General features: G+C 37.9%; 2 long non-coding RNA genes across 3 annotated transcripts in view; one reads left to right on the plus strand and one right to left on the minus strand.

Moving 5' to 3' along the window:
* LOC132151380 (uncharacterized) overlaps window positions 1-10760 on the plus strand; it is a 162843-nt gene extending 152083 nt beyond the window's left edge. Inside the window, exon 3 of the long non-coding RNA XR_009436398.1 lies at window positions 10652-10760. This is a non-coding gene — a long non-coding RNA (uncharacterized LOC132151380). The remainder of the gene's footprint in view (window positions 1-10651) is intronic.
* Window positions 10761-15003: 4243 nt separating this feature from the next.
* LOC132151379 (uncharacterized) lies at window positions 15004-16451 on the minus strand. Of its 2 annotated transcripts, none has more exons than XR_009436396.1 (4): window positions 16328-16451; window positions 16098-16181; window positions 15442-15569; window positions 15004-15321 (listed from the first exon to the last, which is right to left on the minus strand). It is a non-coding gene; the product is annotated as an uncharacterized LOC132151379 (long non-coding RNA). The 2 variants fall into 2 exon arrangements; XR_009436395.1 differs by having other exon boundaries at window positions 16098-16184.
* Window positions 16452-25130: the final 8679 nt, after the last annotated feature.

Raw genomic sequence — 25130 nt, forward strand, 5'->3', positions numbered from 1 at the left:
TGGTGTTGGTGTGATGACACGATTCAGCGGTTCTTCTGGGTTTCCTGCAGTCAACTCCCGCATTCCCCTGAACGCTTCAGCACCACTTTTTCTTTCACTAAAAATTTTTTCTCACTTTTAAAGACAGTGTGTTTCTGGGTGCGGTCGATATATCGCTCCTCGTGAAGGCCACGATCGCTGTGTCACGTGTCTGGGCTTTCAGCACGCTGACACTGCGTTCATGGATGACTCATGTTCTCACCTTTTACTGCCCAAAACCGTTCTGGTGCTTCCTCCGCCTACACTGCCCTCGATGGCGGAGAGGCCAAGGGGATTCCCCCAGTGGAGAATTCTGTTGTGATGCAACTGTGTCCTCAGAGCACCTCCGCATGGCGTGGTGGTCCTAAGCTTCCCTCCAAGGCCTATAAGTTCTTATCCACGCTTGTGGCCAAGGCTTATAGAGCTGTGGTCAGGCCGCTTCTGCCCTGCACGCCTGGCCACCCTTCAGGTCTACTAGGCCAAGCTGCTCAAAGAGCTGCACGTGGGCAGTGCTGACGAAGGGGTTTTGGGCGACGAAGGTTACTGCGCGCACCTTGGGTCAGGTGATGTCCACTTTGCTGGTCCAGGAGCACCACCTATAGCTGAACCTGGCAGACAGGGAGTCAGCCTATCTGATTGGACTCAGCTCCTCAACTCCCCGGTCTCCTAGTTTGGTCTCTTTGGCAACGCGGTAGAGATTTTTGCCCAGCAGTTCTCTGTTGCCCAGAAGCGGTCTGAGGCCATCAGACACATCCTGCCCTGGTGGCCTGAAAGCATTGCCTTCTCACGCCCTCTTTGCCACTTGGAGTCAGACCAGTGCCCGCACTCCACCCCCTCTAAGGGATGCTGTGCCTCCTATGCTGGGGCTGTCTGCTCCACCTCGCTGCCCCCACCGTGGGTACACCTTTAGTTCCATTGATCCCGCTGGATCGGTTCCTGGGAGCCTGGATAGAGCTCCCCAGGCCATCCCGCTAGCTCATCTGAATGATCAGGCTCGGCTACGCGATTCAGTTCGCCCGGCGTCCCCCCAGTTTTTGGTTCGCACGACGATGGTGGGCAAGGATGCTCCTGTCATGTGCGCGGGGGTCGCAACCCTGCTGGCAAAGGGTGCGATAGAGCCGGCCCCTCCAGCCGACATGAAATCCGGCTTTTACAGCCCCTACTTCATAGTACCCAAGATAACAGGTGGGTTACGGCCAATCCTGGACTTCCGTGCCTTGAACTGAGCTCTTCACAGACTTCCGTTCAAGATGCTAATGCCCAAGCGCATTTTCAGATGCATTTGTCCGTTGGATTGGTTTGCAGCAATCGACCTGAAGGACGCACACTTTCATGTCTCCATTCTTCCTCGACACAGACCGTTTCTTCGGTTTGCTTTCGAGGGGCAGGCATTTCAGTACAAGGTTCTCCCATTCGGGTTGGCCCAGTCTCCCCGTGTCTTTACAAAGTCGCAGAGGGAGCCCTGGCTCCTCTCAGGGAACGGGGTGTCCGTATTCTCAACTACCTCGATGACTGGCTGATTCTAGTTCACTCTCGAGCGCGGTTGTGCGAGCACAGGGATCTGGTGCTCAGACACCTCGCCCGGCTGGGTTTTCAGGTCAACTGGGAAAAGAGCAAACTCTCCCCTGTGCAGAGGACATGGCATGGCAACAGGACACGCTCCGAGTGACCGTCACTCCGGCCTGCCTCCGAACCTTCACCCCGTGGTTGGACCTCTCACAGGCTGGTGTTCCCCTAGAACCTGTATCCAGACATGTTGTAGTGTCAACAGATGCCTCCGCCACGGGCTGGGATGCAATGTGCAACGGCCATGCTGCGTTGGGCTCCTGGACAGGACCCCGACTTCAGTGGCATGTGAGTTGCCTCGAGTAGCTTGCAGTATGGCTTGCTCTGCACTGCTTCAGGGCCCTGCTGAAGGACAAGCATGTTCTGGTCCGTACGGACAACACTGTGACCGTAGCGTACATCAACCGTGTAATAATGTAATGTAATAATTAACATGGATGAACAATATTTATTAATCTTTCTTAATGTTACTTAATGAAAGTACAGTTTTTCATTGTTAGCTCATGTTAATTCATAGTGCATTAACCCTCGATAAGAACCGGTAAAAGCTAACAACTTACAGGTAGGCTCATTCGAGTAACTCAAATCGGCGCTATACTGCCAGGAAAGGTTTGTTTATTATTATTATTATTATTTATGTGTTTGTTTAGTTATTAAAATATTAAAGCTTGATTCAAATTTGTGTACAATTATTTAATTATGTAATTCTGGTATCGCAGACTTTTTCTTTTGTTTCATACAAACGCAGCTGTTGCCATTTTGCTACGATTGTTTTCTGCGCTGTAAAGGATTATAAGATAACTAAAAAACTGGTAAGATTTTAAAACATTTTGTCTTAAATCTTTTATCACCATAATTATTTATGTGGTGAAATGTTGTGTAATTGCACCATATCGCTTAAATGTCCATCTAGTTTGAACTTGCGATCTTGCTCGAAACTGCTGTGTTCACGGAAGCTTTGCATTCAAATATTTAAACTCAAATCCATATTTAATGTCTAGTTATTTACTTATGTGGCAAGTAGCCGTGTAATATGTGGGATAATGTTCATCCAACCGGTTGTTGTTACAGGACAGAAGGATCGGAGACAAGAGATGGCAGGTAATGGTTTTATTTACACAAGCAGATGTTAGATGAATGGTTGAGAGGATACCAGGAAGTGATACTGTCCTTGGAGTTGAGCTGAATAGTGATCCGAAAGGCGATGGTGGAGATGGTGATGAAGACAAGGGAGACACACACACTCATGGTAGAGACAGGAGGGAACTTGGAGACGTTGGCGACAGGTAAGTACAATACTAAAACAATAATAATAGCATCAGCATGGCTGATATATATGCGGTATCATCTCATAATTACGTATCTGTGTTGCTTACATAAATGTTATTTTGAAATCCAGTTGCCTTTTTAATCTAACAACAGCCCCTGAATACAACACGATCATTTAATTAATAATAAACACATCACAAGGTTTCTGCTAATCCACCTTAAATGTTTAGTCAGATATGAGCTCATTTTGGATTTCATTAGAGCTACACATTCCAAAAAAGTTGGGACAGGTAGTAATAAGTGGCCAGAAAAGTTAAATGTACATATAAGAAACTGCTGGAGGACCAATTTGTAACTTTTAGGTCAATTGGCAACATGACTGGGTAAAAAAAAGAGCCTCTCAGAGTGGCAGTGTCTCTCAGAAGTCAAGATGGGCAGAGGATCACCAATTCCCCCAACGCTGCTGTGAAAAATAATGGAGCAATATCAGAAACGAGTTTCTCAGAGAAAAATTGCAAAGAGTTTGAAGTGATCATCTACAGTGCATAATATCATCCAAAGATTCTGAGAATCTGGAACAATCTCTGTGTGTAAGGGTCAAGGCTGGAAAACTAAACTGGATGCCCATGATCTTCGGGCCATTATATATATATTGTTGGATTAGGAAGTAAAAATTATATACATCAGCATGTCTGATATATACTGTATGCGGTATCATCTCACAATAATGTATCTTTGTTGCTTACATAAATGTTATTTTGAAATCCAGTTTGCTTCTTAATCTAACAATAGCCCCTGAATACAACACAATCATTTTATTAATAATAAACACATCACAAGGTTTCTGCTAATCCACCTTAAATGTTTAGTCAGTGGAAACACTTAGTCGGAATGTAATCAGCCCAATGAATGCTTGCATAAACAATGGAGGTACGAATCCCGTCCGCCTGTAGCCCTTTGCTCTCAGGCCTTCTTCTTCTTTGAATGAATATTAAGATTTATTTGTGCTTTTTACCTGCACTTGAAAAAGAATCTCAATGCCGTAAAGTCAATTACTGTAAATTTTCAGAGCCAGAATATCAAAAGAGGATATCTCATTTGTTATGGATAGCTTGAAATTCAACATCATTTCTTGCTTTTATCTTTGTTATAACTGGTTAAGCCTTGAGTCGTGCCAACGGCAAAAAGCACTCCACTACACTGGTTTCATCAATATATCAAAAGGCCTCTCATTTAGAATCTCTGAGTTAAGAGTTGCAGGGAGTAATAACAATACATGCATATCCGTTGTTCCTCGGTGGCATACATATAAGTCTGATTAGTCTGCGAATCATCGCAATGCATTAAGCATTGTATGTCCTTGTATTGCTATTTGAATATTGCTCATTATGCATTGTCTGATTTCCACTTCTACAATGTCCATGTATTAGCCCAGGCATATGAAATAAAGTATGTGTGTGTATATATATATATATATATATATATATATATATATATATATATATATATATATATATATATATATATAAATATATACTAACCCGATTCCAAAAAAGTTGGGAAACTGTACAAATTGTACAATGCAATGAAAATAGTTTACAAATCTCATAAACTTATATTTTATTTACAATAGAATTTAAATAACATATCAAATGTTGAAAGTGAGACATTTTGAAATGTCATGCCAAATATTGGCTCATTTTGGATTTCATGAGAGCTACACATTCCAAAAAAGTTGGGACAGGAAGGAATAAGAGGCCGGAAAAGTTAAATGTACATATAAGGAACAGCTGGAGGTCCAATTTGCAACTTATTAGGTCAATTTGCAACATGATTGGGTATAAAAAGAGCCTCTGAGAGTGGCAGTGTCTCTCAGAAGTCAAGATGGGCAGAGGATCACCAATTCCACCAATGTGGTGAAAATGTGGCGAAAAATAATGGAGCAATATCAGAAAGGAGTTTCTCAGAGAAAAATTGCAAAGAGTTTGAAGTTATCATCTACAATGCATAATATCATCCAAAGATTCCGAGAATCTGGAACAATCTCTGTGTGTAAGGGTCAAGGCCGGAGAACCATACTGGATGCCCATGATCTTTGGGCCCTTATATATATATTGTTGGATTAGGAAGTAAAAATGGTTAATTTTCTTAATGGAAATGGAGTGATCAGCACTGCAAGGTCTATGTTTGTATTACACGTATTGAATTTGCATTGAGTTGGTAAGTGGTGGTGGCTTAGAGAGTGAATTATGCTGGATTGATGGGATTCTCGATTGGCTGGGTTTCTCATATTATGTTGCCATTGCTACATGAGGTGAAATGGTCCGCTAAAAATCCCCCCAAAACCTTAATGCACTTCCTCTCACTTTGCTGAAGTATGGCCAGAGGTCAACGCACTACAGTTAACAGTTAGAGATGTTTAAGAGAGTAGCTCATCCAGTCAAAGTCTAAACAAGTTTGTAAGCAAATTCATGTGGAGTGTGTTGTATAATTTAATCCCAGGATCTCAAATCATGCTTTGAAATGTACTACACCGGAGGGTCTAGGATTGACTTGTCAGTATGAGCAGATAACCTACTCTGCTGATAGATGTCCAAAAAAAGGCAATTAATGGCAGTTCAGAAGTATGTATTGAAGCATACATTGAAATTTGATTAATTGGTTCATTGGTCAACATATAAATTGTAATGTTTTGTTATATTAGATGTTTTAGCACTGATATATACGTACAAGTACATTTACTGTATACATTAATACACACATTTTTTTTTCACTTCAGCAATTGTAAATTCTCAAGAGTAAAATAACTCTTAAGTATATTCCCATTCATAATATATATTGGAGGCTGGTGCAGGACCGGAATAGGGCGGAGGCCAGGAGAGCCTCCAGGGCATTTCAGGGAGCTCCGGCAGCCATGGCAGAGCAGGAGGCTCAGGCAGCCATGGCAGATCAGGCAGTTCAGGTTGCCATGGTGGAGCAGGGAACTCAGGAGGCCATGGCGGATCATCCGTGGCCTTAGAAGGCTCTGCTACCGGTATATGCCCACCCATTAAAAAAATTATTGGGGAAAACTAGGAATCTCGGGGAAGCATTGGAGGAGTGGGCACTTGAGGGCACTCTGGAGGGCACTTATGAGGAGCAGGCACTGGAGAGCGTTCCGGAGGAGTGGGCACTGTAGGGTGCTCTGGAAGGCCAGAAGGACTTCCTGATTCACAGGATTATAAATATGAGGAACACAAAGGCCAAATTTACTTAATTATCCATCACAAGGAGAAAAACCAAATAATATATTTCTGATGTGCAGGACAAGATTGTTGAGCTTTACAAAATAGAAAATTGCTGTCAGAAAATAGCTAAACCATTGAAAATCCCCATTTCCATGATCTGGGCAATAATTAAGAAATTATGGTCTACTAAAGATGCTACAAATCTGCCTGGAAGAGGACAGGTGTCTATATTGTCCTGATGCATGTTGAGGAGGAGAGTTTGAGTTGCCAGATACTTTCCAATGTCACTCAAACTCGCAGTTGGAGAATGCTGCTGGATCTTTGATGTTCTTATCCTATTTTTCTGCAGAGGGTCCTGGACATCTTGTTCAGATACATGGCATCATGGTTCTGTCAAATACCAACAAATAAGAAAACTAAACCTGACTGTCTTATAATAGGCTGTGGTTGAATCTTCCACCAGCACAATGATCCAAAACATCAAAATCAACACACAAATGAGGCACTGACTAAAAAATTAAGTGTCTGCCAAATTTGTGGGGTGAACTGAAGAGAAGAAACTCCAACATGGAGCTATGAATCTGAAGGATCTGGAGAGATTCTGTATGAAGGAATGGTCTCTAATCTCTTGTCGGGTGTTCTCCAAACTCATCAGGCATTATAGGAGCTGTTATCTCAGGAAAAGGATGCTCCAATTGGTTTACAATAATTGTGGCCAATGTGAACTTCCTATTGAGATTTTCACACCACTTTCCATTGGTGCCAAAATTAGTGGAGGGCACTGTATTTTAATATATTTGCTACAGTGTTCACCACAGCATTTATTTAATCGAAAATACAGTAATATTGTGTAATATTACAATACAATTTATGTTTTAAAATATTTTAAAATGGGTAATACTTAATACAGTTTCATTTGTTGACATTATTCAGCTATATTAATTAACATAAACTAAAAATGAACAATAGTTTTACAGCATTTGTTAATCTAAGCCAATGCTAATTTCAACATTTCAACAAGAATTTTCAACAAGAATTTTATTTACTGTCACTTTTAATTAACTATATGTATCTTTGCTGAATACAAGTAGTAGTTACCAATTAGTGTAATAAATGTATATAAATAAATAAACCGCAGTGTACTTCCTTTACTTATTGATTTGTACATTTTACAAAGTAAAAAAAAAAAAAACCTTGTCCGTGTTTTCCATATATATATAAATAAATAATTAAATCCTGCAGTATCAATATGACAACCTCATATCTAAATTTAAAGACCTTGGGACATATTTTAATGATCTAAGCTCATGTTCTAAACCGCACGGTGCGAGTGCACTTAGGGAGTGTCCGAAATCCACTTTTGCTAGTTTAACGACAGGAAAAATGTTCTGTGCACCAGGCGCATGGTCCAAAAGGGTTGTACTGTACCTATTCTCTTAATGAGTAATGGGTGTGTTTTGGGCTTAACATGCAATAAACCAATTAGAGTCTCATATCCCATTCCCTTTAAAGGGCAGTTGCGCTCGAGCCATGGCGGATTCACTATTAACATGGCGGGATTTGCAAGAGCAAATACTGAACACTTCTCCTGAGAGTAAAGGATCTGCTCAAGTGCAAAGTTAAAGTGCACTACTAGTATAGACCATCTAACGGACACAATAATAATCTATTACACTGTAATCCTTTCATTTTAAATATTTGTCATGTTTGTGCACTGCTGTGTGTCCCAGCGTGAGTAATAAGCAGATTGTACGTGCATTGTTCATCTGCCTATAGCCGCATTTTATTAACATAATAGGGCCCATTATCAGACTTTTTCTTCACATAAATTAATCTATATACATTAAAATACATAGTTGGACCTGGACCGGTTAGTGTGGCTTGTTGATAGACTAAAGTCATTGCTATCATTCAGTGTAGTGACATCTGTTTTGGACTCTTTGCAGCTGACATTAGGCTAATCATATAGGACAAACCAGTCATCGATAACATCAGGGTCATGTTTCCCTGAGCGCTAGAAGTTAATACCAAATCCAGTCGGGAAGCCCTAGAGCCTTTGATCCCAAATTACTTTTAAAGAAAGTGCTGACATTTCGGACCGTTGGGCCCTAATCAGATTCAATATTGTAGCACCCGGTCTGTTTACTTATTAAAGCTTGTTTATATAATTGGGGATATCAAAGACTTTGATGGGGTACATTAACTAGTCAGTCCGCCAAAGATTTTACACATGAAAGCACACCCTTATATTAGAGGAGAGGGATAACAGCACAGCCCAATATTTTTGGAAATACTTTGACTAGCTTGAAATGAGGTAGGAACAATGCAAAAGAGAGCACCCAGGAAATGTCACATATTGACACAGATGCAGCAATTAAACAGAGCCTGAAGGAAAATTGTGTTTGTGGAAGTTTGACCTCAAACAGCTCTGAAGATCAAGTTTTCTGAAAAAAGGGGTGGGGGGGAAACACTACATAAACTTTTCAAAATTGTGTGGACTAAATAATAAAAGATGCATAGCAGCAGGACATCCCAAGTGCTTTGAAGAAACAAGCTTTCATGTTTGTTTCTTTTACATGGGCAAAATGATTAGGCCCAGAGCGCATGTCCAGTGGCAAGGATGTAAATTATTTTTGAAATATTAATGTTTTGGTGAGGTCTAAATGTCTTGTTTGCAAGTATTATCAAAGTACAAAACTATGTGAGAAATGTAGAAATATGACTAGACAGAGCTAATAATATTAATTATAATGTGCATGGAGCCGGTGTGTGTGAATGCCATCAGAGTTTGGATTGGATGTGTTAACTGTAGCTGAGCTAACATTTCATTAATATGCATAGTGCATTTATTCTCCTCTTTGGGAGTATGAAATGCAAAGGAAGTCCTTGAAACATACTGTGAGTGCAATGTGTACACATTCCCCAATTGAAAAAATAAAAATAAAAATTACAACTAGGTGGGAAAAACTCTTTAAGAATTCTGAATTTCTGACTATAACCCTGCGGGTATTTAGGTGTGTATGCATTATCGGTGCTTCTCGCCATGTACATGCATTTCACTTTGTTGAGATAACAAGCATGTTCTTACCAACCCTGTATGACACGAAATACGTTCTGAGGAAACTATTTTGCAAATCGCAATTACGTTACATGCCAACATATAAGCAGTGCTATTACGTTGGTCCTTGACCTAATAAAGCCAATTTATTGCAGTGCAATTACGTTTGTCCTGAACATAATACATCCAAAGCAGGTTTCTTTTCACACGTAGCAGCCAATGCTGTTCATTTTGTTTTAATTATTTACTCCCTTTTTTCTCATCGGGCTACAAAATATTATCTATGCCAGGGGGAGTCATAATTTTATCTGGCCCTCCAACTGGTTTTTGATGTTTAAAACCCCTCGCAATCTGATATCAAAGTCCCCGCAAAGGTTTAGCGCTTTCAGCGGTGAGTTTAACAACACTCAACTCCAGGTAAAACAGCATTCAGCGGTGGGTTTGACCAAAGCAACGCTCAACTTCAGGAAAAACGGCATTAAAAGGTGAGTTTAACAACGCTCCAAGGCGTGTGCAAGTAAGCAGTTTAACCGTTTTCTTACAACCCATTCTCGCTTATCGCTTATTCATAGTTTATCACTATGAAATCACGTTCAAGAAGTCTCATTCAGCACACATCGCGATACTTGTCATCAGTTTACATGTTTCCACAGGTTTGGTGAGTAACTTAGATGTAAATTCGCTCTTTTAATGCCTGTTATAAAATGTATTCTGTCTTCTTTATTAATCAGATTAGCGCCGTATTGTTTACTCGCTGTATTATATCAGTCATCCGAGGCTGTCTTTGAGTTTCATTGCGTTTAACTAAATGAACACAGCTGCTAACTAGTGTGATTAAACTCTGTCGGTCACGTGACGTGCCATAGACTTTCAATATATTCATTTCAGGTTCAAAGATGTAAATTTGTAGTAAAATCATGGTAACCTCAACACGTACAACAGTAACAAATTAAATTTGAAGTTAAAACCCAGGAACGGGCAATTTACCATGTTTTTACCACAGTAACTGTAGTTTTACTATGGTATATTAATAATCAATACAACAATACAATAATCATCAAACTAACTATGGTTGTACAACTGTAATGGTCGTTTTTTTTATGTGCTTTTATATGACAGATATCACAGTAATCACATTTACTGTACCATGCTTTTGATACCTTTTTATGTAAATCCAAAAAAAGTAAATACATCTTTAAAAAATAAATTATTTGTTTATAATTTTTTTTTTTTTTTTTTTTTTTTTTAGCTGAAAAGATGTAAAGGAAACAGTCATCCCTGTGGTGTTTGTGGAGCGGTACTCCTTCAGAAATGGAGAAGACAGAAAGCTGCGGAGGCAGACATTTTCAGCAGTAAGTCTCTGATAGTTTTACCCTTTTATCAAACTGCTGTTATAAATTGCACAGCATTTGTTGTTTCTTAAACTTTTGCACTGTCCAAATACCCACACTTGCCATCTTTGCACTTGACCACTTGATTATTTATTTGACATATTTCCTTTGTTTAGCCCAAGTGTTCGAGTGAGCATGGTGACCAAAAGTGTGTGTCGAACTTTTCATGACCTGATGACTGTGTTTCCCAATCCTGGTCCTGGAGAGCCCCAACACTGCACGGTTTTGGTGTCTCTCTTATCTGACAAACACACTTTTGAGGTCTTGGAGTCTACACTGATGAGCTGATGATCTGAATCAGGTGTGTTTGATCAGGGAGACATATCAAATGTGCAGTGTTGGGGTTCTCCAGCATAGACATGCATAGAAAGGCTAGATGGCTCAAGGCGGAGTCAGCTGTGTCGTCACTTGGCGGCCATCTTAGGTCAGGTGACATACGCCAACTAAAATGCTCGTAACTTTTTGTTTACAGAACTTCTGATTACGCTTGTGGAAAATGAGAGGAGGAGAGGGAGGGAGCTGTATTGATTATATTGTATTGATGGAAAGAGTTTTGTGTCCAATTGTGTCTTAATGTTTTTTTTTTTTGTATATTTTGTATATTTTTTTTGTAAGTTTTTTCTATTGTGTGCCTTTGGACCTAAGTAAAAAAACAAAAAACAAAGACCCATCTCTTTTCTCTTTATTTTACAGAATGGCAACTTGAGACAGATTTATATTATACATAAATTTACACATGTATTTAATAATGTAAATATTAGTAATAAACTAAATTGCACTATTTCATGTTTCATGTACCTTATAAATCTTGACATCATTACTGTGTGTGTGTATGGGTATAACTAGTACTTTACCTGTCTAGTCTACCTAATATACTATTTTCTTAATAAACTCCGTGGCTATAATTTTTCACAAGTATGCAGTTAAATAGCCGCATCCCTGAAGTTTATGACACACCAAGCCTTTGAAAATCGGTTGAAAATTGAGCAAAATATAGTTATTTCAGCACTACATGCACAATAGACTTTAATGTTATAACTGGACGAGCGGTCCTGTCCTAAGATGGCCGCCGTGTGACGTCGTCTGGTCCCATTGGCTCTCAGCGCCGGTAAGCTATCTAGCCTTTCTATACATGTCTATGTTCTCCAGGACCAAGATTGGGAGTCACTGCCTTATGGGACACACTTTGTAAAAATTGATATGTAATAGTGATTTTGACCACAGGAAGAACAGCACTCATATGTATATGAGATAGCTGATTGTTGGATCAATAAACAACAACAACAACTTAAGTGTTTACAGAGTTTTAGTTTTTTTTAATTTATTTATTCAACTTTGCATTTTAAAATAAATTCTAAATCTCTTTTCATTAGTCCCTATTACAGAGGACAATTTCATTTTTGGTGCTTCTAATTAAGTGAAAAAAAAGCAGTTGCAAATGATGTAGAAAATAAATATACTTTTCTGTGCACCAAGAAAACGTGCAACACTTTGTTTTACTTCCAAATTATTCTCAATATCTTTATTATTATTATTATCATTAATATTTCACATACATTGGAAAGGTTTCTGTGACCAGATCAATTACACTACTGATAACAGTCCTTTAAGCATGTAATATTTTTTAAAATAATTCATATGAATATAGCTTGCTATTATTGACTAGCTTTTAATAATAGATAATGCATTTAACATTTATTTATACAGCATCTTTACAGAGGCTGCTTTGATGGTCTAAAAAAAAGTTGCATGTAATTAAATAATATTTCCTTTCTGTCTTTCAGGACTGTTTGCAGATAATGCTGTTCTTCTCCATCATGCACAAGGACTCAACTCTTTAACTCTTTACCCCCCCCACACACACACACACAGAAATGGTCCCTTGATCAGTGTTTAGACTTTGCAGTGGTTTGATTTTTGCAGAAAATGCAACTTTGTTTTAATTCTAAGCCTATAATGATTACATTGTGACCTTCCAGCAACCCATATACTGTATACAGAACCAGTGATCAAAACAATAGTTGAAAATAGTATTTTCATATTGATTAAGCATTGTGTTCTCTTTTTCAAGTTTCATACAGTAAACTTTGCTTCTGGTGCTTTTATCATAAAAAAAAAACATCAGTTCTCATCAGGAGTTTTCGTAAAGGACATATTCATGCACAGCCATCCCCTAGTTCCAGTCATAAAGTGAATGATGTTATTGTCGGTTTTATTTCTGCATTTTTATGTAGCAGGTGTTTGTTTTCCTCAACACGTTTTCTTTCTTCCATTGTTCGGACAATCAGTGTTTATTTGATGCTGTGCTGATGGAGTTCTATAGATGATATTGCACACTTGACATGCATGTATTCATGGTTTTTATTTTCTGAGTTTGAAACCGTGTGTTGTATCACTTTTTGATCAATTAAATTCTCCAGTGTTCTCTGAAAGACTCTGTTTTTTTTTTTTTTTAATAAAAGTATTTGCAAAGTATTTTTATTCTTCATAGTGGCAAAAACAAGCTTATTGACAGAGGATGCAGTGCAGTTATAAGGGCACTTTGTCTTTGAATTAGTTTTTTCTTTCTGTTTGTGCTAGAGTTCAAATAGAGAATGGCAAATCACAGAAACACAAAAGTTAATAATTTTTATAACTTTAAAGCACAACATAACATACAATGTAAATGTTAGAAGCTCATCATTTGATTAGAAAATGCACTTGTCTTTGAAAAAAGAATCTTATATTTAATGAGAGGAATCGGTTAGATAGAACTGCGAATGCTGGTCATGTGCTCATCAACATTGCCCAATTTTTGTCAAGCTGAACAACAATAATTAGAGCATTTGCATTATTGTTGGAGGAAGGTGTAGACGTTAATAAAGCACAATCTAATAGGTAGCAAATGTTATTGATTGTTAACCAATCTATCCCTTCAGCTGAAAGACATCGGTCATAAATGGATAAGGAAGCGTGACGCCGCTGCTCCGCTTTGATATCATTGGCTGTCAATTTCCCTTGTCACCGCAGGACAGTCTGTGGTTGGACTATCTTTTAACCCATATTAAACAGCGCATCGTGTTACAAAAGTATGTTTTGCTGCTATTATCACATTAGTAATAGATTAAGTCAACAAGTAAGGGTTGCTATGTTGAGAAAAAAAATTTCCTCTTTAGCGAGATCCTAACCCTAACCCTAAGCATAACTTCAAAGAACTACAAAAAACAGCGCCTAGTTTTCCATTTCCATAGATAGAATGACGGAGGCTTGTGGGTAATGTAGTTTTAATCGTTTTATTGACAAAATGAAATAAATAAGATATTTAATGGAAAACTGGATTTCTAAATATTTTCATTGTGCAAACCTCTATGATATAATTGAAAGACAGAGTGAAATTTGGTATTTTAGAGTGAGCAATATTTAAAATGCCTTTATGACACATTTCCATTTATTTCTGAAAACTGTGCCCGACATTATTTTATCAGCATAGCATAAGTAATAATTCTTCCGGGTTTCTCTTTGAATCGTTAATTAAACTCTGATTTACAGCCATTTGAAATGTACAGTTTTTGGCTCTTTCGGGGGTGCTACTGGGCCCCTGGGGGTAGAAGGGCAGTAAAACCAACATATATGTATTCTCCTCATCATGGACAACAAACTGAGCAGTCACATTTACATCTGACAGTTTTCACAGTCCACACTTTTCTAATCTTAACATCATGGCTAGTAAAGCTTTTGACAGGACATGGTGAGGCCATCTGATGAAACATGGAAAAATTATAAAGAAATGATTAAATAATAAAAATAATAGATTATTTATTTTATTTTTGAAGTTAACAGTAATAAATAGAATGGATAAACCTGCAACAACTTGCCTTTATCTATTCCCCACTGTTAAGCAGTAATCAAGGACAATGCACACACATTGTGATACTTCACTATTACACAAGGAAGAATTCATGGAGTACTAAGAATACTATATATATATATATAAGAATACTATATATATAAACTAATTAGCAACAATCAGTGTAAAAATGTCCTCCTCACCCCCGTATCTTTCTCCTCAGGTACTGGACATCAGTAATGTGCATGCTCTTGGTTTTAATGGAGTACAAGATCCACGTTGATCATTCCTGCTACATTCTCAGTTATCCCTCAAGTGTTTGTAACAATAAAGCAAATGGCTTTTCAAAATAATTCATCTAGTAACTCCCTTTATATATAAATATATTTTTAAAAAGCCATATTTGTGATAAATATATGCAATAATAACTTTCTGGTGTATTGTTGTTCCAGATTTCATTAATCTGATGAAAAAAATGTTTATGTCTTAAGTAAAAAATAATCCTGGTAATTAATAATATGTAGTTTTTCAAGTGTACAATAAACACATATGAGCCTACCTAGTAAAATTATGAATTTACCAAGAATTTTCAACACACAATATTCACCATATTAATTTTATTGAAGCATAGACAATGAAGTTGATAAAGTAGCATCAAGACAAACACGATTTAAGGAAAATAATAATGGATCAAAAATTAATTAATATCATAAATTAATCAGTTCACACAGAGGAGTGATGAAATGTCCTTAAAAGTAAAAAGATTCCATCCAGTCAACTGTGATACAGATCATGTGATACTGTTTCAGAAAATAATGATTCCTTATCATCACATCTAAACTGGTTTCATCTCCCCATCGTGATCTTCTTCTCTCGTGTCTGGAAACAGTTTGTGGTTGATATCCAGCACTGATGTGGTGTAGCTTTTTCTCAGCCAGAGGATCTCTCAGTCCTAAGATCCCAGACCTGGTCAAAGTAAAACAAACAATCCAGATGAAGTTGTTTAATGGACAGAGAGCTCAGCTTATGTTCTGTGTGATTTTAGCAGGGAGAGCAACTATGACCCTTGTAGTATTGTACACTTACCATTATTCAAGCTGTTTTAAGACCTTTTGAGAAGCTTTTTCTCTCAAGACAATTTACCACATCCTCTTCCTTCACTCCTTTCAAGAGCATCACTTGGTCAAAACCCCTCATTTGGCTGATGAGATCATCTATACAAATTAAAATACTGCAATAAAAATTTCATTCTGCAAGAATTAGGAAAAAGTTAGAGGCAAAGGACTTGCTCATGAGACACCCCTTAGCACGTGACAGAAATTTTTGCCTCTATAATTCATCTATTGTTGCAGTAAATGTCTTCTTCCTCTAGAATCTTTCTCCAAAGTTCCTGACTTCTCTCACAAATGTGTTTTAGTCTGTGTAGTGTAAGTTCTTGCTTCAAACCAATCAACTATCAATCCACAATTTATAACAAAACATTTATGAAACAATTAAATAATGTAAACCACTTTTATAAAACTTGTATTTTTTTATTTAAGACAAACAGGTGGTGTGTTTTTTTTTTAACTTAAAATTTAAAAATGTTCCTGTCACACTTTGCCAACATGCTATAATTGTAATAGCTGTATCAAAAAAAAACATATTAGAAAGAATAATCACGGCTGACATGACCAGTCCTGTGAGAGATCATCATAAAGTGCTGTAACACATAACACAGCATTGCTTCAATACACACATACCAGTGGACTTCTGTCTTTGTTTGAGCACAAGATGGCCGTCTTCATTCCTCATCCTGAGCAAATCATTTCCTTGGTCTTCCTTATCTTCTGAAAAACAAGATAATTTCTACTTACTCTGTGTGTAATTAATATTGTTCATTAAACATATAATTAAGTTAATTTAAAGTAAGATTCAGACCAGAGCATTTGATGAGTAAATGTTGATTCAAAAATATTCTAAACAAATGTACCTGGGAAGAGCTGATCATGGCAAGATTCGCTGAGACTCAGTAATAGCTCTTTTAGTTTTTAGGAAGGTGTGTGAGGGTTGGCTCACCAAAAACTTCTGAAAAAGAAGAACAGCATTATCTGCAAACAATCCTGTAAGACAGAAAGAAAAGAAATGTTATTACATTACATGCAACTTATACATTACTGTGTGTATGTGTGTGTGTAATTATACAGCCTATAAAAAGATGATGTATAATTAAATGTTAAATGCATCCATTAATAAAAGCAAGTCATTAATAACAAGCTATATTATATAATATAACCTATAATAATAATATAAGCTATAATATAACCTTTCCAATGTATGTGAAATATTAATAATAATAATAATAATTAGATATTGAAAATATTTTTTTCACTTAATTAGAAGCACCAAAAATTAAATTGTCCTCTGTAATAGGGACTAATGAAAAGAGATTTAGAATTTATTTTAAAATGCTAAGTTGAATAATAATAATTAAAAAAAACTAAAAATCTCTGTAAACACATAAGTGTCCCATAAGGCAGTGGCTCCCAATCCTGGTCCTGGAGAACCCCAACACTGCACATTTGATATGTCTCCCTGATCAAACACACCTGATTCAGATCATCAGCTCATCAGTGAAGACTCCAAGACCTCAAAAGTGTGTTTGTCAGATAAGAGAGACACCAAAACCGTGCAGTGCTGGGGTTCTCCAGGACCAGGATTGGGAAACACAGTGTCTCCAAATGCGTCATCTCCTCCTGAGAAACCGGATCATCCAGCCCGCTGTTGAAATAGTCCTTCAAAGCCGCATCATTGTACCCCATACCCTCGGCCAGGGACCAGAACACCTGGCTAGCCAGGATGGCGGAGCTGAGAGCAAGGTATCTCCGGTTGACCGCCCTCCGCCAAGGAGGCAATGAGGTGGGTGCCCTGGCACAGGTGTTCTGGTCCCTGGCCGAGGGTATGGGGTACAATGATGCGGCTTTGAAGGACTATTTCAACAGCGGGCTGGATGATCCGGTTTCTCAGGAGGAGATGGCGCATTTGGAGACACTGTGACACACAGTCATCAGGTCATGAAAAGTCCGACACACACTTTTGGTCACCATGCTCACTCGAACACTTGGGCTAAACACAGGAAATATGTCAAATAAATAATCAAGTGGTCAAGTGCAAAGATGGCAAGTGTGGGTATTTGGACAGTGCAAAAGTTTAAGAAACAACAAATGCTGTGCAATTTATAACAGCAGTTTGATAAAAGGGTAAAACTATCAGAGACTTACTGCTGAAAATGTCTGCCTCCGCTACTTTCTGTCTTCTCCCTTTCTGAAGGAATACCGCTCCACAAACACCACAGGGATGACTGCTTCCTTTACATCTTTTCAGCTAAAAAAATAATAATAATAATAATAAAAATAAGAGGTGGGGGGGGGGGGGTAGAATAAAATAGAATTATAAACAGAATTTGAATAATGTTTTGTGAGCAAAATATTTAAAATATAAACTATATGAATGAACTGCAAGAGGGGAAAATGTGTCCTTTTATTTATTTACTTTTTTTGGATTTACATAAAAAGGTATCAAAAGCATGATTTACATGTGATTACATGTAAATGTGATTACTGTGATATCTGTCATATAAAAGCACATCAAAAAACGACCATTACAGTTGTACAACCATAGTTAGTTTGATGATTATTGTATTATTGATTGTATTATTGTATTATTGATCAATATTGTTTTATTGATTATTAATATACCATAGTAAAACTACATTTACTGTCGTAAAAACATGGTAAATTGCCCGTTCCTGGGTTTTAACTTCAAATTTAATTTGTTACTGTTGTACGTGTTGTGGTTACCATGATTTTACTACAAATTTACATCTTTGAACCTGAAATGAATATATTGAAAGGCTATGGCACGTCACGTGACCGACAGAGTTTAATCACACTAGTTAGCAGCTGTAGTTAAACGCAATGAAACTCAAAGACAGCCTCGGATGACTGATATAATACAGCGAGTAAACAATACGGCGCTAATCTGATTAATAAAGAAGACGGAATACATTTTATAACAGGCATTAAAAGAGCGAATTTACATCTAAGTTACTCACCGAACCTGTGGAAACATGTAAACTGATGACAAGTATCGCGATGTGTGCTGAATGAGACTTCTTGAACGTGATTTCATAGTGATAAACTATGAATAAGCGATAAGCGAGAATGGGTTGTAAGAAAACGGTTAAACTGCTTACTTGCACGCGCCTTGGAGCGTTGTTAAACTCACCTTTCAATGCCGTTTTTCCTGAAGTTGAGCGTTGCTTTGGTCAAACCCACCGCTGAATGCTGTTTTACCTGAAGTTGAGTGTTGTTAAACTCACCGCTGAAAGCGCTAAACCTTTGCGGGGACTTTGATATCAGATTGCGAGGGGTTTTAAACATCAAAAACCAGTTGGAGGGCCAGATAAAATTATGACTCCCCCTGGCATAGATAATATTTTGTAGCCCGATGAGAAAAAAGGGAGTAAATAATTAAAACAAAATTAACCGCATTAGCTGATACGTGTGAAAAGAAACCTGCTTTGGATGTATTATGGTCAGGACAAACGTAATTGCACTGCAATAAATTGGCTATATTAGGTCAAGGACCAACGTAATAGCACTGCTTATATGTTGGCATGTAACTTAATTGCGATTTGCAAAATAGTTTCCTCAGAACGTATTTCGTGTGATACAGGGTTGGTTCTTACTGGTGCTGATTGCTCCTTTACTAACAGTGCTTTGTATTACTTCTGAGCAGTTTTTTTTTTTTTTTTTCTGTAGTTGATTTTACTTTTATATTATCTATATTATTTTGTTTCTTTCTGAGGGAGGGAATGTGTATTCCACTTATTTCATTTATATTTGAGTTTATGTGTCTTTATTTGTATTTTTTCTGTCTATATTTACACTGTGTAATTGAAAATGTGTAAATAAAATATTAAAAAAATAAAAAATAAAAAAAAGAATTCAGAATATCTGTATGTGTTATTCCTAAATGTACAGTAGTTTGACCTTTAGAAAAACATGTATGGCAAATACTGAAAGCAAAGCAATATTTTTATTGACAAGCAGATTTTATTTATAAATTTATTTGCAAAATACACAAGCTGTGTAGGGCCCCCAAAACACAGGCGCACCCCTTGCTCTCAAAGATGATTTGATTTTAGTTTTGTTTTTTCATTTGGCAAGTGGTTATGAAAATATGAACGATATTTTCTTGAATGCAGTGCGCTGTCGCAATTTCTACCTAAAAATCTGTCAAATCATGCAATGTGAATGTCGTACAGTCTTTCTCTAGACTTAAAAAAAACCAAGTTGAAAGCGTATATAGTTTCTTAAAGGGTTACTCCACCATTAATCATTCATTAATCACTTACCCTCATGTCTTTCCAAACCCATAAAAGCTTAATTCGTCTGTCAAGTCAAAGCGTAAATACAAATAAACTTATCAGCTGCGCTGAAAGGATACATTTTAGGATACAAGGATACACTTACATGTGTATTTATGCTCTGGTTTGAAAGACGAATTAAGCTTTTACGAGTCATTATTTTTGTTTTCTTCGTGTACAAAAAGTATTCTTGTCCCTTCATAACGTTACGGTTGAATCACTGATGGCAGATGGACTATTCTGACGATACTTTTCATACTTTCCTGGACATTGACAATGTTACTTATTTGGCAGTCTATGGGACAGTCTCAAGCCTACCGGTTTTTATCCAAAATATCTTTAATTGTGTTCCGAAGACAAACAAAGCTTTTACAGCTTCGGAACGACATGGTGTAAGTAAATAATGAAAACATTTTAATTTTGGGATGGAGTATCCCTTTAAGCACTTTTCCGTGAGCGATATACAAGATGGAGTAAACACGGATAAATGTGTTTCATATACAGTTATAATTGCTGTGTAAATGCATTCATTCCATCTCTGGGTAGCACTTTATTTTACAGTCCTGTTCTGCTTGTATACTATGTACTGTACTTGTTGTTGTAATTGCAATAATTGGGTAATAACTAGGTACTAATTGTAACATGAAGTCAGAGACGGTCAGATCCATTTGCAGTAGTTTAATAAGAGAATAGTCAGACAGGCAGTAATCAGAGCACAGCATCAAGTATGTCAGGGATATCCAGAATCAGTAACAGTGACAAGCAGAGGTCAGGGCATGCATCAGAGAATCAGTTGGTATAAACAATGCAAGATCAGACACGGAAGGAACAAACACAGGGAAAACGCTCTGAAATTCCAGGTTCTACAGCAGTAACAGCCTCCTTGACAGCAACACAACAGCTGAGAGAACATTGCTGGGTGAAACAGACAGGATGAGACGTGCCTCTGGAAGTTCAGCTGAGATGCTATGAGGCTCTAGAAGTTCAGCTGAGACGTGTCAAGACTCTGGATGATCAGCTGAGATGTGACAAGACTCTGGAAGCTCAATAGTGACTTTACTTGATTTGTGAAGGTCAGCGGTGACTTTACCTGACTCTGGAAGGTCAGCGGTGACTTGACTGGACTTTGATTCTGGAAGACCGACTGTGGCTGCCATTTCATGCTGGGGTGCCGGATTCGCGACCATCTTGTGCAGTGGTGCTGGACTGGCGGCTATCTTGTGCAGCGGTGCTGGTGGTTCAAGCTCTGCTGCCGACCTCACTTGACACTGCCCCCCCCCCCCAAAAAAAAGTTATTTGGGGTTTCAATGCTGTCCTCTGTCTCACCCACAGTGAACGGAGAGCCACACAATATCAGAGCATAGTCCATGATATCTCTCAATCTGACTTTAACTTCCCCTCCGGGTAACCATGACTCAACTGGTTCATTGAATCCAAATCGGAATAAATCTTTAAACACAGCTTCATCATCTAGAGGAACTTAATATACCAACTCACAGAACTGCTGAACATAGTCCTCAATAGATCAATCTCCTTGCCGTAGACTTAACAGCTGGTCGACTGGATCTGTGGTTAGGCTGGATTGGTGAAAAGCTGACATAGAAACCGGAACTGATACCTCTGTTACGAGAGGATACCGGGCTGATGGATCCTGGTATGGCGAAGTCTTCTGTAACATGGAGTCAGAGACGGTCGGATCCATTTGCAGTAGTTTAATAAGAGAATAGTCAGACAGGCGGTAATCAGAGCACAGCGTCAAATATGTCAGGGATATCCAGTAACCGTAACAAGCAGAGGTCGGGGCAGGCAGCAGAGAATCACAGTCGGTATAAACAATCCAAGATCAGACACGGAAGGAACAAACACAGGGAAAACGGTCGGAAATGCCAGACAGAACTAAACAAGACTTTGCCATCTTTGAGAGTCCAAACATAGTATATATAGGGGATTGGTAGTGGGGAACACCTGGTGGTGATTAGCCCTAAGCACAGGATTCTGGGAAATGGAGTTGGAAATGGGCACTCCAGCTGACGATCGTGACACTAATCTTAAACCCAACCCTAACCCATGTAGTTATCTGATTTCATCCAGTTCTTTCTTAGGTAAGTACACTGTAATGGTAAGTACACTGTAAGTACAGGTACTGTAAGTAAACATTCTGTAAAATAAAGTGCAACCCAGCTCTGAGAATTTACAGTTTATGCAAAGATGCCTAAACGACACTTCAAAAGTGCTTCTGTGCTATTTACTTTGTAAATTTGGCATTAGTGTGAGTTTGACCTGAGTTTAACATTATTTTGGTTGCTTTTTGTTAGGTGTGTGGGAAGTAGAATGTGAACCCCAGTGAATAGTAGATTTGCATAGAGATATTGTTGAACGGTTGGATATAATTAAAACTCTCATCAGTATGGAGATGATTAACGGCGTATCAAAACCTAAATTTGCATATCAATTTACATGTGCAGTTCACATATACTCACACAAATGAATACCTTCATAAAATGCACATATTAAAATGTCCAAATATGTTATTCTTAATTTAGGTTGTATTACTAATTCAATGCACAAACACAATTTGTACCTTTTTGTACTTAAAAATGTTGCTAGTTTTTTTTGGGGGGGGGGGGTATGTTTGCAGTATGTCCTTATAATGTCACTAAAGCGTTCTGAGTCTTTTAGTGCATTACTTTGTGGTTAGTATGGTGTTCTGGATGAATGTTTGCATTTTAAGTCAAAATAAATTATTTTTATTGTTTAATTATATTTAGCATGTATTTAATTTAATTATTTTCCTGATGATAGTGTCACATTTTCATGCTGATCCCTTCAGCACTCTCATGATCCTGCAGCCATGTGTATTTTCACTGTAGACTTTACCTTACAGCATCCTGATCGCAGGGGATTTCAGTAGACCTCAGAGGAAGAGATGCTGAAGCTCTGAAGACTGAAAGGAGATACAAAAGGGTTTATGAAGAATCAGGTGTCTATCTGTCCACTTTACAAACGTCAGAAAGCAGCCCAAAGACTCTGCTAAATCCTCTAACAAGCAGATCTACAGTACATTCCATGACAGCTGAAGATCTGCAGGCTGCTGTTGCACTTCATAACATCCATATTGTCTCCCAGAAGAAAAAATAAAAACACCAAACAACTGAGCTAATGGGAGGCTTCTGGTCATGTCAGGTTTGCTGAAATCCTTGAGATCTTCACTGGGGATTTGTGAGGATTTATTTATTTATTTATTTTTCCCTCACGAGGGAAAAGAATGTTGAGATATCTGTCTGATATCACCCATGAAATGTTATTTATTGAGTAAAACATCCTTTATTAATTGTGAAGATCATATGTGAGAAATCATTCATGCAGAAATTCAGATCCTGAAGGGTTCACAACACCATGGCTCTTAAATTTGCCCCAAACTCATTACTTTTCACCTGATTTAAAATTTCCCAATGCATCCCTTCTGTCTTCAAGTCAGCACATTTGTGCAAATTACAGAGTACTGATTTAATTCTTGGACACAATTTATGTCTCTTAAAGCGGACAGCTTGAGTAAAACCAGCATTCAGATTTAACATTTCTCCCTAACGTGCATGATTTAATTTCATGAGCTCGCTTTAACACCCCTTGAGTAACTTGGAGTATTTAATTCTTAATCTTTAAGTCAAATTTGAACCGTTTAAGATCTGGGACAAAATCCAAAATACGATTATGATACAATAGTGTAAAATAATAAAGCATGAAAACTATGCAGAAAGAATGGATCCATCTCATTGTTCTTCATTTAATGATGGAGTTATTTCTGTTTAGATAACATGTGGCAAGTAAGTTCAATGTAAATGGCCTAAAATGGATTTTATTTTAGATAAAATTGCTGAGAAAAGGAGGAGCAGGCCAAACAATCAATTAAGCCAGCCGACTAAACCCTTATATGTAATGCAGAAAAAAAAAACCTGTTGATTCTTTTGATTTTATTCTTTTTTTATTTATTTTTTTATCGTATTTATCCCTTTAAGACTTATCTCCAACTCGATTTTTAATGAGAATAAATAATTTTATTTTAATTAGTTTTCTCATTTAAAGATATCTGTTGGCACCTTTAAACACCAGGCATTGGCACAGCGCTTGACAGATTGGTGTAATCAATCAGCATACGGCGCAAGGGCACAGCGAGGATGCAGGATTCTCAAAAACTTTACACAGTCCAGACGGTAATCAAATCTGACCACTGTTGTGATTAAAATCAACAAGTGTTCTCTGGAGATAACATTCTGTCTGCAATTAAATACACATTCTTCAACAGTCTTTCTGCAGTTTGGCACTAGGATGTGTGTGTTTGTGTGTGTGTGTGTGTGGGTGTGTGTGTGTTTGTGTGTGATTGAAAGAGTTTCTCCCACAAGCAGGTTAAGTTAAGCACAGTGTAATCTGTCAGTCTGTATGTTTGACGTGTGTCAAGCCATGACAGTCAGAGTGTGTGCTGTTGGAAAATAAGCAGAGTACATTTGAAAAGACTGAATTCCATTTCCCATCTATCCTTCATCTTAACATTTTCTTTCACAGATTGCATTTTTGCTTCATCAGCATGAACAAATTGAAGCTGAAAAGAAGAGAGAAAAAGGGTCGTGTTTCCATCGAACGCCCGTTTCCACACTTATTTCCACATTCCCCACAATCCCAGTGTGGTTAATGGGGTCACAGCATATATATGTAAATACAACTCCTCTTCCATCATGTTTTAAAGATGGCTTTTATCCCTCCTCCTCCTCGTCCAAAGCTCAGTCAGGAATGACAGTCTCATTAAACAGTCATTTGGCTCCTATAGGCCAGAATTTCGTCCTCTGAAAAGTCCTTAATTGAAATGTCCAGACTCTGTGACCTTGGGATGTTAATCCACAGCTGTAACATTTATCTTTTTCTCGGCAGCTCTCTACATTCTGTCTCCTAATCAAACACTTTGGGGAAAGCCAGGCATCAATCACATTGCTTCTGTCATGCAAATTGGATTTATGAGGGTATCAGGGGAGCAGTGTTGTTTTAAATGTTTACAGCCTGCGTGTGTGCACACATGTATGTGAATGCGGCCCACACAGTAATTATTATCCTCTGATATTTCCATCAGAGAAGGAACATCTGGAGTTGGCCAGAGTGTCCAGCTGCCTCTGTGTTTTGAGTTTTGTTCTGCACAGAAAATTTGTCCATGAATAGATAAGAAAATAAAAATGACATCTGAGGGTTTAAAAAATGGGCGTAGATTTGAATATGGGGACGTGTCACGACCAAACTTAAGAGACTAGTGAACAATTCCTAACTGTATTTATAGTGATTGTAATTAATAAATCAATTAATGAATCATTGTGCCACTCAG

Source organism: Carassius carassius, chromosome 10, assembly GCF_963082965.1.
Source record: "Carassius carassius chromosome 10, fCarCar2.1, whole genome shotgun sequence".
Taxonomy (NCBI): Eukaryota; Metazoa; Chordata; class Actinopteri; order Cypriniformes; family Cyprinidae; genus Carassius; species Carassius carassius.